At 47.5% G+C, this 14,630-nt stretch overlaps 1 long non-coding RNA gene across 1 annotated transcript; it reads right to left on the bottom strand.

The window, feature by feature from the left end:
• Positions 1-8,260: 8,260 nt before the first annotated feature.
• LOC140686200 (uncharacterized) lies at positions 8,261-13,778 on the bottom strand. Its single transcript, XR_012059840.1, has 2 exons — positions 13,142-13,778; positions 8,261-8,352 (listed from the first exon to the last, which is right to left on the bottom strand). It is a non-coding gene; the product is annotated as an uncharacterized lncRNA (long non-coding RNA).
• Between the last annotated feature and the right edge of the window lie 852 nt (positions 13,779-14,630).

Below are 14,630 nucleotides of genomic sequence, written 5' to 3' on the forward strand. Positions count from 1 at the left end.
ACATCCCACACTCTTCCCTCAAGAGCTCCACCATTCCCCTCATTCCCTACTTATGTCTTGCAAATTTAGCATTCTACCGGATGCTAATGGAAGCTCTATCTCGTCTACAAGGGTTTGAACACTGAAGGAACTGAGTCTCAAGAGTTAAGAAGGTCAGAGTTCAAGTTTGCACTTTCTTCCATAGAAAGCTGCAGCTGATATGATCACGAGTTATCCAAGAAGGAAACCCTCCTCATCAAAGCCAGCATGATTATTATTTTCTTAGACACGTCCCATCTGGTCTTATAGGAGGAAAGTACATCTCTCCTAATGGCATAACTTAGACCTTATTTCTTTTGAAGACAGCAGTCCTGGATTTGTTGTACTAAAATGTATTTGATTCCAGAGGTTTCCTTATATAATAAGAGTATACTGTGAGTGGATGAAATTTACTCCTCAAGGTGGATGGTGACAGTTACATACAATTAGATGGAGATACAATTAGATGGTGACTTAATCTCCCCTTGTTTCATCTCACTGCAAGGTGGTTTACTGGGTCTTCTTTCTATGAACAAAGCTTGTCTTGATCTCCTCCTCATGATGAGATGAAATATAAGTAAAGTTTAATAACTAAAAGAGCCCCAGAAGCTTCCCCTCTCGTGTGATTTGTATTATTTTGCTGCAAAATGACAGTAAGCAAGAGGTGAGGGTTTTAACAAGGGAGAATTCGCTACTCACACAACTTGATGGGAAAATTAGCCTTCTTGGTGGAGGAAGAATGCTGGTCTCAGCTGAGCTCACAGGTGTGGGAGGGATGTGATTTTAAAAAAAAGAAATGGGACGCTCACTTAGCCAGCCAGGTCATTCAAGTGGCCCCTGTGATCAGTGGGTGACAGATCATTCTCACACCTGTAAACAGATATGAATAGATTACACATAATAGGCAAAATAAATCAAAATCGGTTGGGTTTTTTTTTTTTTGCAATCAACCGTCAAAGAATATAGCCAACGGGGAAAGCCCATGGGAATCTGATACTTCCCTTTGAAGAACGCCACCAACAAAAGTGATGCTCGCAAGACAAGTCACGACCCCACGCGTTCATATGATGTGTGTATTATTTCAAAGCCCTGTCACATCTCTCATTTGTTACTTTCACAGCCTGCGAGACTCGGTGAGACACAGCCTGCGTCCTCTGGATGAGGACCTTATTATCTGTAGGTTTCCAGTGATAAAACAGACAGCAAGGGTAAGTGACGTTTTCATGGTCACATAGCCAATTGAAGTTACGTCTAGGATTGTAATCCACATCACCAGAACTTGACTTCGTCCTCTCCTCCCCAAACACGAGGTTCTGTTTATGCCATCTTGGCCACTGCGTTTCCAAGGAGAATAAGTGCCCTTCCCAAGTCACACTCAGGGAAATAATAACCTGGAACTGCCTTGGCCTTTTGACCTTAAGGCACCCTTGTAAGTGTTGACAGGCATTTGTCAGAATGAATGAAAAAGAGAGGGTGCCCCTCTCCCCCTCTTCCCTTTTCATGTCCTGGGGTTATTGCTCTGTGGTGCAGGTAAGTTCAGCCCCTGCCGTACCAGGGAACAGGATTAGACAGGTTCGCTGGGCATCAGATTTCAGACTCTCAACTTTTTCACTTTTCTTCTCAGCACGTAGGCTTGAGAACTGACACCAAGACAGGAAGAGGGAAAGTGACAGATGCAGAACGGAAGATTAAAAGTTGACGGACAACTCAGAGCGCTAGAGGGGAGAGTCAGAGAGGAGGAATGACCCCAGAGTATCTGAGGCCGCCAAGCAAATAGAATGATGTGGTAGCCATGTCAGGGTTTGACCTGGGGACATCGGAAGCCTTAGAGAGGAGGGAGGGGATATGGGATTCAGACAGAAAGTGCACAGGAGAAAAGCAAATCTCATCAAAGGTGAGAGCCTCAGTACTGGCTGTTGAAGTCTGTGCATCCCAGTTCTTGAAACAAATAGCATTTACTCAGCTAATGATCCATATAATTAAGCTCCAGTGCATACAAAGAATTTAAAAATTTTAAAATTGTCTCTAGCTGTAGCAGGAGAGAACAGACAAAAGGTACCAGAAAAGATTCCTTATCAATAGTGAGGTTGATTCAGAAAGAGGCCAGATGATCCAGGAGTGCATTGGAAGAGGGAATCTGACCCCATTTACTATCTGGATGCGAGGCTGAGCTGACCTCCCATGGCCCTCCTGAATTCTAGATTCCACAATCGCCATCTGTTGGAGACAGCCCCAAGCAGGCACTGCGTCCTACAGCAAGATGGTGTTAAAAGCTGAAAGGACCTGCTGATTGTCCAGTTCAATTTCCTCAGTAGGAGGATCAAGAAGGGCACACCATCTGGAGTCAGAGACTTGGGTTTAGTTCCTGAATCTTTCATTCCCTGTGTGACCTTGGCTGAATCACCGAAAGTCTCTCTGAGTCCAATTTTTTTCCATTGTGTCTGACAAATGATGATGCACCTGACACAGTATTGCTGTCAGCGTCATATTGTGGAATATGAGTAAATGTACCCAGTGCCCGAACATACTTGGTAAGTGCTGATATCATTCATCTCAGAGCATCAAGACCCAAGAGGTAAAATAAAGCTCAAATGGTTAGTTAAGAAAATAGCCAAGACCGTAACAGCTAATGCTTCTTGCTGGTTGAGAACCGATGATCAAGGGTGCTTGTACATATTATAATGTGAGGATTTATCGGCACACTTCCTTTTGCCATCTGCATTGAGCCACGAACAAACCCCAACGCCATGGCCAAGGTGTCTGTTTTCTTCCCAGTGGCTATAAGGAAGCAGCAGTGGGCAGGATGGATGGGGAGGGCAGTCCGGCCTGCTCACAGAAGGCGTATCCAGGTCAGAACAGAAACCTTCCAGGGTGCAGACAACCCCTGTGGGGCTGAGCGCTTGGTACCACCTCCCGAAGGGAAATGGCCACGGCCACAAGCACAGGCTCCCTCCTCCTGCCGCTCCGCACGGGACTGCTAAGCCGTAAATCCACCCGCTGGGTGAGCCCCAGCAGCCTGCCCAGCCCTGCTGGGAAACAGCACATCCGGCCCTTGACGGCACTCTGATGACTGCTTGGCTGAGAAGTGGTATTTTAAATAAAGAGAGAGAGAGAGAAAAAAAAAACGCCCTATTATTTGACTCTGTTAATTGACAAGTTTCTCATGAGTAACTTTATAGCGCTCAGGGTGTGCCGGGGGTTGATTTTATTTCTCTTTACAGGAGCCTCAGACTTTAGTACAAACACGATTTGAAATGGAATGAAACATGCTTCAAAAATCCAAATAAATATGGTCAAGGCGCTAGTGGAAATAGCCTGATGCCCTGGCCCCTTAAAAGCCTAGTTCATAGTTTCTTCTCTCAAGTTTTACTTTTGGGAAGAGAAAACGTCTGAAATTTGGGATCCTGAGAGATTTTAAATGATATGACAACTTAGGTTGTGTTTTTTTCTTACGGCTCTATAGCATTGCAACCAGTGAGCAATTCCCAAAGTGGAATACACAGGAAATTAGTTCCTCAGAAATTAAAAAAAAAAAAGATGGGGAGTGGTTCCTGCAGTCAAATCTAATCTACTCTATAAAGGCTGCTTATTTGATAAGCTGCCTTATTTAAACACTGCAATTCACAATCTACATTAGTGCGACAAAGGCTCTGAGAAGGCCTGCAGAAAGACAGCCTTGCCCATTACTGTTCTGAACAGAGAATTTCCCAAAGTAGGTAGAACACAGGATTTCTCTACAGGAAATCACGTGCACACACAAACACATTCCACCTCTTTTTAATTCAACAGTGATATGTGATCTCACAGAACAAGAATTTCAAGGAACAGATTTTGAGAAACCCTGGGCTAGAAGAGAAGGAAAGAGGAACCGTCAGAGTTCAGGAGTAAACTGCTTTACCCTGGCCTTTGTAACCCAACACCCCAGTTATTCATTAAACAAACATTGATTGAGTATTCAGTACGGATAATGGACTTGGGAGATGCCGAGAGAAATTAGATAGGAAGAAGCGTAGAATACAGTACTGTTGAAAGAGAATATGATAGACTGAAGAAAAAAAAAAAAACAAACGAATCTGACCTCCTTTATACCTAGACAAGGAAACTGGGATTGAGAGAAGTTAGAGGATTAGTCTCTGGACACAGAACAGCCCCTGGACTCTGAAGCCCCTTCTGTTAGAACAGGTACATGGGCTGGAATGAACATTTAGCCTAGAGGAGGAAAAATGGTTCTGTGTACCAGCGCCACGAGTTAAAGGCACCTGCATATACGCTCAAAGGGAGGGGCTCAGGCCCCATGATGATCAGAGAAGGGGCAGGAATTAGGAGTGCATGTCTCCGGGAGAGACGTCACCGAGGAAATTTGATGAGCCAGAGGTCCTGCGTTGAGGAGGAGCTTGGACACTCAAACCTGGTCTCTGCATCAGGAGGAAGCAGGCCTGTGGTAGCCACGTGCAAGGTCACTTGGTACCTCCTAGGACTCTGTATGGCCCTAGGAATGCCCTCCAGTTCATGGGACACACCGCCCTTGTCCTCTCACACTGGGCGCCCAGGGGACTTACTGTGTGAATTCACAGTTAAGTGCTCTTCGTGTTCTGTTTCGCTTTTGTTTTTGGTTTTCCTCCGTTCGTTGCTTTTCATGACGAACTACTTATGACTTACGTACGGAGTGTTAGTTCAGTAGTGTGATTTCTCCTCTCTCCAGCCCTAGGAGAGCTCCTTCACCCTTACAGCTTTCATTTTGACCCACGGACAGATGGTTCCCATGTTTCTCAGTCAAGTTCTGAACTTCCATCCAAGCTTCATCCGTCAACCCCCAGATTCCTGTTGGGTACTTTCGTTAGTCTCGAAACCTTCCTCTGAATCTTCACATATCCAGCCTATCTCCTCTCAAACACCCTTCCCCTCCCAAAATCCCTAAGTCCATCAGTAAAATCATCTTCTATGATTCCCCAGCCCTTCATGCTCTTTCAGGTACGCGGTTTTGAAAACACAGAACTTTCCCCCTCTCTTTTCTGTTTTCCATAGGCAGTAAGTAACTAAGATGTGTCCTTTCTTCTTTGACATGTCTCTTATCTACCCTTGCCTTTCCATTTCTGTTTGCTACCAACACAGGCGCGATCTCACCCTTTGTGGTTGGCTCGCCCGTCTTCTAACTCCCGGACACTATTCACTCCTCCTTTGATCCATCTCTGTGTTTCTCATCGTGCCAAGCAGAACCACCACGAGAGTTCGTTGAAAACAAAATTAAACGAAACTAAAACAAACAGATGCTCAGGATGCTGTATATTTAGTAAGTCCCCCAGGTAATCCTGATGTCCTGTCATGGGTTAGAAACCATTGTCCCGTTTGGTCTTAGTGGCCCTTCAAAGCGAGGTGGTCTCTGCAACCAGCATATCCCCTGGGACACATTCTCAACCTCCCCGTCAGACACAGGTAGTCCCTGTGTCGGCTGCCTGCTTACCAAGAGCCAGGTACGTACTGAGTGCTTGATGTGTTAAGTAGCTACCATTATGCACTTTCATGGAAGAGAAACCTGCCATCAACATCGAACACTTCAACTGAAGGTGACTTCTCCTCTTTCCCGTCTGCAAGGACATTAGGAAGGACAAATGGCAACTGAGGGTGTTAAGATCCAAATTTGCATAGCCGTTGTTGTAGTTCCTTATTTGAACATCAGTGGAAATAATCAAATCACTTGGGAACAGCAAGCGAGAAGTGAAGGAAATCCATGTCTCTTTTAGACAGAGATGGAGGAAGCAAGTGGACAGGGAGAAAAAAATGGAAAAGCTGAAACAAATGGGAAACTGCCTGTTTGGGACGCAGAACCGCCCGCTCTGCACTGGGACCTGTTGTCAATGTCAACCTCAAAGCCAACCAAGTAGCTTGTTTTTTTTACATTTTAAAGCAAAGCCTTAGAGACCGCCCACCCCCCCAACCCACACTCTTTCAGCAGGAACTTGTTTAAACTCCATCCTCCACGGAGTAGAGTTCTTGGACCCTTCCCCAGTTTCCTCCAATAGTGGCTGTCCACCTTCACGTCGTCCCCAGGGAGCCCTTGCCAATCACAGCAGAGCGCTCTCCCTGCACCTGCCTCCCCTCCACCCTGGCCCCCAGAAAAGCAAAACCAAGCAAGGGGGCGGTGGGATTACCGCAAATGAAGTCAAGATAATCCTAGGCAAGGACCTTTTATCCAGGAAAAGTCTCCATCGAGTCGTCATCACAGCCCTTCACAATCTCCTCTTAATAACTCGCACGCCGGAATGTTGCAAAGATTAAACCTTTTGAGGAATGTGATGTTTTGTAGCCCTGACATGGAGTGCTTTGAGCCGGGGAAGGAGGGGCAGGTGCGGGTGCGGAGGGAGAGAGGGGAGAGAGACAAAAGCCAACACACTCTGCAGTCTTTCTGCTAAGAGCCTTTGTTCAGCCGGCACGTTATTTGATGATCCAGACAAGGCATAATAACGCACTTTACCTGTTCAGTTTATTACGTGTGTGTGTCATAGGTGTACCTGCACATTAGTGGCTATAAAATATATATAATATGTGCCAGGAAGCGAGAGAGGGGAGAACACAAGTGCTTCTGACTCAGTGAGAGTTTGCTTTCTCTCCGGCAAGCTGGCCTCTGGTACCCTAATTGCGATTAGCATCCCAAGGCTTTTGAGAAGAGGCCATCTCATAAAGCAGGAATAACTTTTGAAAAAAGACTATATGAATTCTTGCTTTCAAAAGCCTGGACAAAGAATAAGCAAAACAACTTTGCCTGGCATCTGCTTTATTTTCTGAAAGTTGCAGTTGAGGAGAGAAAAACAGAATGGGAAAAGGACCAGAATATTATTGAAAAAATTCCATTTCTGCATGTTCACTTCCTGCTTGCAGACCTACTACAGCAAATTTGCTGATTTTTATGTTTTCTGAAACGTGTTCTTTTTTTTCTTTTCTTTTCTTTTTTTAATGGAGATGCTGGGGATTGAACCCAGGACCCTGTGCATGCTAGGCATGCACTCCGCCACTGAGCTCTACCCTCCCCTCCAAAACATGTTCTTTACTAATGAAATTTTCATAGAAAGGGTTCCATAGTGGAATGAAAAAAAAAACCACTTTGGGGTTAGACAGACCTGGGTTCAATCTTTCCTCTGCTCCTTGGGAGCTGTGTGATCTTGTATAATCCTCTTCGGTTCTTGGTTAGCTTATTTTTTTAAATGGAATGACAATGTCTACCTCAGAAGTTTCGTGAAGAGTGAAGGTCATTTATGCATCCAATACTCTGCATATAGCTTTATCATCTCATATTTACAAGGATGCAACTGGGGAGCAGTTTTGCTCCGGCCTCTAAGATAGTCCTTCCCACCTACTGCACCACAGATGAGACCACAACCGTGTCAAGGGGATGAGGTATTGAAGGAGACGGCTCTCTCTGACCGTCCTAATCCTCTGCCATGTCCAAGAAAGAAAGACAGTGAATTCTAATCAATTAAGCCTCCCCAGAGCCTCAGAGTATATGTTATATCTTAGTTAATACGATTCTTTTAAGAGAAAAGATTGACATCAGAATTGGTTAATTTAAACTTCCCTAAAAAAAAGGGGGGAGACAAAGGGTCTTCAAGACCATCTGTGGGCATGTTCGCTATTTACAGGATGTAGTTTAGAGCCCTTGACTCCTGTGGGACCGAGGCTGCGCTCTGTCACTGACCATCTGATCACTTCCCAGTCATCACAAGTTGGATGTCTACGGCCATGCATTTATTCAGTCATTCACTCACTCAATCAGCAACTGTTTGTTTTAAGAATACAACTGGGAGTTACGATGTGTGCAAAGGAGACGTGAGAGGAGGGTGTATTTGCCTGGAGACTATGTCTTGAAACAATAACAGACAATTCCGACAAGTCTTAAAAATCTTACCCCGCGCCTTCCTTGCTGCCTTCAGCCGCCTGGACATCCGTGGGCATTATCAAAGACGGGACGAGGCAGGAGGAAGTGAAACGCACATTTTTATCAAGCAACATTGGAGGTGCTAGGAGGATTTTTAAAAAGCAAGGATCAAAAACAAAAGAAACATCCTGTTTAATACATGGCCGTTGCCTTCAAGAGCTAGTTTATCCGGGTGAGAAAAAACTAGGCATGTCTATGTGAGGAGGTCACCACTGAAGGCCACAATTCAAGAAAAGTCAAAGCACTGTTCTTTCAGCTCTTCTGAGGGTTCAAGATTTTTTTAAAAAAATGAAAATAAAGATGTGACATTCATTTCCACATCAGTGTCTCAAACAATATTTGTATTATTGGAAGAGTTGGAAGCAGGGAATGGTTGTCCTCATCCGGAATGGACAGGAAATTCTCTGTGAAAGGAAAAAAGAGTTGAGTTGAGTCTTTTGAGATAATACAGTAAATCTCATGGTTACGGAGGAGATAAGTAACATTCACTTCTCTAGTTCACAGGCTACGTGCTTAATGGAAACTACCGCTAACATGTAATCATCACAATAACCAATATGAGTCTTGTGGCCCCATTTGACAGAGGAGAAAACTGAGGCTCAGAGGCAGTGAGTTCAAAGTCTAACGGCAAGGGAGGGTGGGAAAGCTGGGATTGGAACTTGGTACCGAGCAATCCCAAGCTTAGTGCTCGTTTCTTTCTGGGAGACGACTTCTCTGAGAAGCAGGATTTAGATAAGTCAGAGAGTATGTCAGGCAAAGACACCATTTTGCATGGCAGCACGGTGACAAAAAGAGCCATGGCTTGCGAGGAAAGGAAAGGGTTGGCTGCAGCAAGGATTACTGGTTATTCCCAATAGCCTTTCTCACCTTTTTACTTTTACAACAAAACCCTGAATCTTAGCCAGGCACAAACATTTCCCCTGCCAACAGTAAACAGACATTTCCCAGCCTCCTTGGCGCCTGCATGTGGCCATGTGACTACATTTTGACCAGTGAGATTTAAGTGGAAGTCATCTATACAACGTCAGAAAATAGCCTTAAAAGGGAAAAGCACCCTTCATTCTTTCCTCCTTTCTGGCTGGACTGTGAGTGGGACAGTTGGACCTGAAATGGCTAATCCGCATCAAGGGTGACCTTGGGACTGGAGGTCACACGAGGGGGAGTAACGTGAAACACGGCAGAAGCAGCCTGGGTCCCCGGGCACTCGGTGGAGCACAGCTCCCCTTCTGGTCCAGGGCTGCCTGTCCTTGCTCTTTGAAATAAGAGAGAAATAGGCCCCGGTGCAGTTTAAGTCTCTGTTATTTGAGGCTCTAGTGTTACCGGCAGTTGAACTGAATCCTAATTAGAACACAGTCTAATTTGACTTGAGCCAAGAGTTTCTGTAGGTGGGCAGTGGGAGAGCAGCTTGGAAAGGCACAGAGGTCCTGGAGAACTTCTCAAGCCCAGGCATGTGTCACTTGTTCTGTGGGCTTTCCAGGCAGACAAATACAATAAAAGCGGCATTTCCAGGAGAATAAATACTTTGGCTGTGTTGTGTAGCATGTCCTAGTACGGAGAACAAATGAAAAAATTTAAAGCATTTGGGAAATCACTCCAAGAAGCCAGAGGGGAGGTGTTCAGGGCTGCATAAAGGGGATGGGGTGGTGCGGCCAGGAGTGACACTGTAGGATTTGGATGGGGAGGGTCAGACTACACAGCAGCCAAAGATGTGTGACTGCTGAGATGTGTCCTCGAAGGGCCATGGGACACGGGCAAACAGAGAGATCAGAAAGTGAAAGAAAAATCAAAGGGCGACAGAGACTTCCAATTCAGACGTGTGGAAATCATGGCAAGACCTCGAGAGATACAGCTGGGGTACACGTGCCTGCAGCTTGTTGGGTGAAAAGTCTGAAAACCCACATTTTGACAATGGTCAGCACAGAGGGTAGAGCTGAAGTCGCGACACATTAGGAGAGTTGTTCAAGGACTAGGATGTGAACCAGGCCCCAGTGGCAAGTATGGGGATGGAAGAAGAGGCAGCAGAGAGAGACGTGGTGAGTAAAGGGGAAGGAGAGGAATGAGTGTGGTCCACTGTCTTAGAGTCGAAGGGAAACGCTTCCATCGAATACGGAATGTGCCGGAAAAGAAAGAGAAGATCTGGTGAGAAAAGATGATTGAATTTGACAGTGAAGAGGTAGGTCATTGTTGACCTTTGGATGACAGTGTCGATGGAGCCTAGTTTTAGGGGACTGAAGAATGAATGTCTTCTAGGGAAGGGAGGCACATCTGAGAAACTTGTGTATGAACTGAAAATAGAAATAAAGGGGCTGGAAAGTCAGGCTAAAAGGACAGTGGTGTCAACGTCTTCATGGGGACAGCGGTGCCTAGTATGGATTAGTTAGTAGTGACGTAAACTGGGAGGGCCACCTCTCTAAGCTCTTTCTTCTTCACGTGTCGTATGAAAGTGTAGGTATCTGTCATGCGGCGAAGATAAATTAATGTCTGTGAAAAACACACAGTGCGGAGCTTGGTAGGTGGTAGTTACCCATCAAAGGTCTGCTCATTCCTGAATGCCGTCAGATTACTCCCTTCATTTTATCATGGATGTTTAGGCCTAGCTAATTGGCCCCCACATAATGGTCCTCGTGCTTGTGGGGATCAGACGCGAGTTCATTATAAGCCCATACCGACCATTTAAAGAAACAGTCGATTACACCTGCCTCTTGGCATCCCATGTGGTCCGACAGCTTTGAAGGATCTGTTAGGGAGGAAGAGAAGCCTCCAAGGTGGTGACTTCAAACAATTGCGATTGATCTGCGGCACCCGAGGGGCATACCAAGGCACAGGAATATCCAAAGCAATAGCCAGACCATGTGCTAAGCCAGAACCCACTGCATCTTGCTGAATCCATCCTGTGACATTGCTACAATAATGCCCCGTTCACAGGTGAGAAATCTGAGATGCAGAAGAGTTTAACCAAGTATCGTCTGTGGCAGAGCTCAGGTGAGGGAGACGAGGGTTTTGAGCGCCTTCGATGTCAAGAACCCACAAGTTCTACCATCCCTCTACAGGACTCTTTCTGTTCAGGGGTTTTGAGACCCAGACGTTCATCCAGCACCCTCCCTGCTTCCATGAGCATCTTCCCAGGAAGAGAGAAATCTGAAGTCAGCCCTGACCCAGATCTGGGCGGGACGGTCACCGGCTGACAGTGACACCAACATAGCTGTGGTCAAAGGCCGTCAGAATGAAGAAAGAGCCTGTTCTCAAACAGGGAGGGGTCCAGGGCAGGGCAGTGGCCCAGGTACCAGAGTCTGCGCAGAGCCCTGCCGCCCCTTCATCCAGAGGCAGAAGTGGACCAGATCTACGGGCTTGAACCTCCAAACAGTCTGGCAAATCCTGACAAACTGTATGCCTTCCCCGGTGCCCCTCCAGCCACCCAAAGCCACTGCTTCATGGAGACAGAGACAGCTCTGGCCGTCACTCACCACAGTAATTGTGGGGGTGGCCGGCCCCCCAGATGACTCCACCCAACTCAGACACCTCCAAACAGCCATCCTCCCCGAGCACGCCTGAGACTGTTACCCATCTGCACGAAGTCAGCTAAAAGATGAAAGACCATGGTGATCATTTTAGTCCGGCTTATGCGCAATTATGCGTTCACCAGTCAGAGCTTTAATTACCCGGAGATAAAGGTGCCATTAGCGTTTGGGGGAAAACTGGCTCCAGCAAAATGCACTTCTTTTGTCTCCCAGCCAGGGACAACTAACTGTTCTTCTGGGAAGGGCTTAGCAGGTAGACTCCAACCTAAACCATAAAAGGCCCTCAGCCGTAAGGGGCAACCACGGAGTTGGACATTGGCGGGAGATGCTGCAGGGCCGGGAAGCCCAGGAGAGCTTCCGAGGCAAGGGCACCCTTCCTAGAATGACAGAGAGTGGAGACACATCGGGGGAAAGAGAGGGAAGGGAAAACTCCGGAGCCTTACGTGAAGTACCACCTTGCTCCTCCCTGGCGCAAAATGCAGCCTCTCAGATTCCACCCAAGACCTACAGAATCAGAATCTGTCTCTTCACATGAGCCCCAGGCGGTTTACGTGCACGTGAAAGCGTGAGAGGCGTTGCTTTGGAGGCCCTCATACCCCAGGACAACGTGCCTGCTGCTCATCGTTAAAAACGAGGAGCTGAGGTCTGCTCACCTCTCCTACATCTCCGTGTGTGTTACAGAGCAAAACGGGAGGCAGAAATGTCTGTGTGTGTCCAGGCAGCGTTTTGCTTTTCTTTTCTCTTCTTTTTTTTTTTTTTAAACATCTGGCAGGAGGAATAGATTTTTCCCGTCCAGTGTTGCTTTAAAAGGTAAACACAATTGAATGGGGGCAAAGTGGGGGCGGAAGCGAAGACCGTAAAACACACAGAGTGTCAAATTGAAATGATTAATAAAGCTGAGAGGCAAAGCATCCCCTGGTGTGGTGTGAGCTGCGACAGACAGGTCAGGGCAAACGCTAGCGAATCCGTTTCAGCGCCTCCCGCCTCAGGGCCGGGACAGGCAACAACAGAGAGAAAACCATTTCACAATGCGGAGAAGAGGAACCTGGCGAAAGAGAAACCTCAGGAGAGGGGGGACGGGGTGAGAAGGAATCATGTGGGGAGAGAAATTCCTTGGGTGGCGAGGTTATAGGTGCGGTGGGAGGTTAGCGCGGCCTCTAGAGCCATCCCTACGAGGCTGGATTAACAGACCGTAAATACCAGGCATCCAACCCAGAGTTTTGAATAATTAGCCCGAGTTCTAAGGTCTGAGGACAGATCCACCTTTTAATCCCGAGGCAGCTACTTATTCGAAAGGGAAATCTGGAACTAATGGACATTTTCTCAGGGACCCTCAACGTCCTCATCTGTAAAATGGGGGTGACTCTATCCACCTCGTGGAGTTATAATAGCTGAGCGAGATCATGCATGTCAAACCTCACTAGCGCGATGCCCGGTTCGGGTCACGCTCTCAAAATGATATCTATTATCATTTATTATTTTCCCAGCCGTATTCCCAGCACCGCTGATTTCCCAGAAAATGCCTTCTCTTGGCCCTGACCTTAGTCTGTGTTCTGAAAGAGGAATGGGACATGATTCAGTTGCTTTTAGAAGCACCGTCCTCTGCTCCCTCAGTGCTGTCAAAGTAAGATCACCTCGCCCACTCATTCACTCTCTCGGCAGCACGATGGCTTACCGTGTTAACCGGCTAACCTGCGCCCGCTGGCATCAACGCATCCGTGGGAAGGGGAGCACAGGGAAACTGCGCAAAACCAGGCGAGTGCCGAGCCTGCTCTCAAAACACCTGCGTTTTCTATGACCCAGCTCTGAAGATGCGCAGGAAAGGGGTCGAGCCCACGTCCTGGAAGTAAATCTGTGCTCTCAGGAATGACTCCAGCATGAGGTGAGCAGCTCTGCAGGCCCCGTGTCCCCTGGACCACTCCTTCCATGCTGTGTCCCGCAGATGAGGGACACGGCGCCAAGGAAGCCAGGCTCAGTGACTCCGCCAGCGGCTTGAGGACTGCGGTGCAGTCTGCACCCCAGACCAGATCATCTGCCGCACCCGCTCGTGTCTTTTGTCCCCATGACGATGGACTGAGAAGGCAGACGTAGCGTCACAATTCCCCTCTTCGGAGGCAGAGTGGGGGAGGGGTGGGCTTCGAGAGCAATGCTCAGCGGCTGATGAATTGCGGGTGCCTCTGTCAGAGACTGTCAGCACAACAAGGGACCTTCCAGAAGTGCTGAGGTGCAGCCAGCCATCATGAGGTTCTGCGATCAGACCAACCTGGATCTGAATCCCCGTTCTACCTCTTCTTGGGTGTGGCCTCAGTCACTTCGCCTCTCTCAGCTTCCGTTTCTTTGCCTGTAAAATGGGAAGCAGGTTAGCAGCTACTTCTGTACCAGTCAGGGTTCTGGCAGGAACAGAGGCACACTCCCGCTGGGTAATTTAAGGAGAGTTTAATAAAGGAACGACTTGCAAAGGAACTATCGAGGGCAAGTTCTCTCCCTCAGGCTGGAAACAGTGGGGGCCGTCCTCCAGGACCGAAGAGCAAGGTCTCAGAAGAGCGATGCGTCTTATCAGGAGCTGTGAATTCTGATGGGGAGATGGCTCGCTTTCCTCGCCTCCCCTCCGTGGCGGAACCCTGCTGGAGGCCAAGGGCAGGCCAGCCCGTTGACAGTGACCCCTGAGCTCAGCCTGTTGGGGCACAGAGCAGGGTACACAAGAGGAGAACCGAGAATGCCCAGCACATTCCCACGGGGTCATCTGCGGGAACTGAACGAGATCACACCCGCAAAGTGCTTGGTCCGTATGAACACACGATACATGTGAATTCTAACAAGGACCCTTTTCTTTGACGGATGAGAAAAGTGAAGCTTAAGAAGTTTCGAAACATTTCAAAAGTTATACGGAACTGGACCGATTACTGGTTATCAGTCCAAAGTGCCCAGAATGTCACCTCCGAGGTATAGGTACCTTGGCAGTGAGAGGGGGACTCCTCGGCAGGTGGAGGGAGCGTCTAGAAGAAAAATCTCAGGCTATCCAGTAACACTGGCCACCCACTCCCTCTTTGGAGCATCTCATATTAGGTTTTGGGAGGAACGAACAGGAAAGATCACCATCTGAAGTATTTATGGCATAAAGAGGGGGTTGGGACTAGACATAAGGGTCTACATGGATACAAAAA

Source organism: Vicugna pacos, chromosome 16 (genome assembly GCF_048564905.1).
Source record: "Vicugna pacos chromosome 16, VicPac4, whole genome shotgun sequence".
NCBI classification, from domain to species: Eukaryota; Metazoa; Chordata; class Mammalia; order Artiodactyla; family Camelidae; genus Vicugna; species Vicugna pacos.